We start from the raw sequence: 1,819 nt of genomic DNA, 5'->3' as shown, positions 1-1,819 counted from the left end.
TTTGATTTAGAAATACGTAATTTTTGCTTCTTTTGAGCATTTCTTTGCCTCAACAAAGGGGAAAATTGCAAAATTAGTTCTAAAAATGCATTATTTTTGCCCGTTTTTAAAAATTAAAGCATTTTTCCCCGAAAAAAAAACTGAAATTAAGGTGAAATTGAAGAAATAAGTTACAAAATTTAGTAAATTCTAACAAAAGAAGGCAAAAAATTGCAAAATTATCTTTAAAATGACATTTTTTTTTATTTTGATGGATTTAACAAATTGACGCAAATATTTTAGAATACTTGTAATATGTATTCTATTAATTTTTTATATTCATCAATACCGACAATTCAGATCGAAATTCACAACTCACATTTTGTGAAAAGTTGAAAATTGTAAAATTTATTTAAAAAATGTATTATTTTCTGTAAGTTTATGAGTGTTTTTCAACAAAAAACACCAAAAATTCGAACAAATAAAGCAGATAATTACAAAATTAGATTTAGAAATGCGTCAATTTTGCTTGTTTTAAGCATTTCTTTGCCTCACTAAAGGAGAAAATTGCAAAATTTGATCTGGAAATGCATTATTTTTGCCAGTTTTTAAAAATTTAAAGCATTTTTATTCGAGAAAATAACTGAAATTAAGGTGAAATTAAAGAAATAAGTTACAAAATTTAGTAAATTCTAACAAAAGAAGGCAAAAAATTGCAAAATTAGTTCTAAAATGACATTTTTTTTCTTATTTTGATGGATTTAGCAAATTGACGCAAACATTTTAGAATACTTGTAATATTTTATTTCAATACCAACAATTCAGATCGAAATTCACAACTCACATCAACCAATATGTTACCTGAAAATTTTGATTTTTCAGGAATTTTGTAAAAGGTAAAAAAATTGTGAAATTTATTTAAAAAATGTATTATTTTCTGTAAGTTTATGAGTGTTTTTCAACAAAAAACACAAAAAATTCGAACAAATAAAGCAGAAAATTATAAAATTAGATTTAGAAATGCGTCATTTTTGCTTCTTTTGAGCATTTCTTTGCCTCAACAAAGTGGAAAATTGCAAAATTAGATCTAAAAACGCATTATTTTTTCCCGTTTTTAAAAATTAAAGGATTTTTCACCGAGAAAATAACTGAAATTGAAGAAATAAGTTACAAAATTAACAAAACAAGGCAAAAAATTGCAAAATAGCCCTGAAATGACATTTTTTTTCTCTTATTTTGATGGATTTAGCAAATTGACGCAAACATTTTAGAAAACTTGTGATATTTTATTTTAATACCGACAATTCCGGTCGAAATTCACAACACTCACATCATCCAATAAGTTACCTGAAAATTTTGATTCTTCAGGAATTTTGTGAAAGGTAAAAAATTGTGAAATTTATTTAAAAAATGTATTATCTTCTGTAAGTTTATGAGTGTTTTTCAACAAAAAACACAAAAAATTCGAACAAATAAAGCAGAAAATTATAAAATTAGAAATGCGTCATTTCTGCATCTTTTGAGCATTTCTTTGCCTCAAGAAAGAGGAAAATTGCAAAATTAGATCTAAACATGCATTATTTTTGACCGTTTTTAAAAATTTAAAGCATTTTTCGCCGTGAAAATAACTGAAATTCAGATGAAATTGAAGAAATAAGTTACAAAACTAGGTAAATTTTAACAAAACAAGGCAAAAAATTGTAAAATTAGCTCTGAAATGACATTTTTTTCTTTTATTTTGATGGATTTAGCAAACTGAATACTTGTGATATTTTATTTCAATACCTAGAATTCCGATCAAAATTCACAACACTCACATCTGTCACCTGAAAATTTTGAT

Source organism: Tribolium madens, unplaced genomic scaffold, assembly GCF_015345945.1.
Source record: "Tribolium madens isolate multiple individuals breed KSU strain unplaced genomic scaffold, Tmad_KSU_1.1 Scaffold_11;HRSCAF=98;Tcas5.2_LG3b, whole genome shotgun sequence".
Lineage (NCBI taxonomy): Eukaryota > Metazoa > Arthropoda > Insecta > Coleoptera > Tenebrionidae > Tribolium > Tribolium madens.
This window is presented reverse-complemented; position numbering follows the sequence as displayed.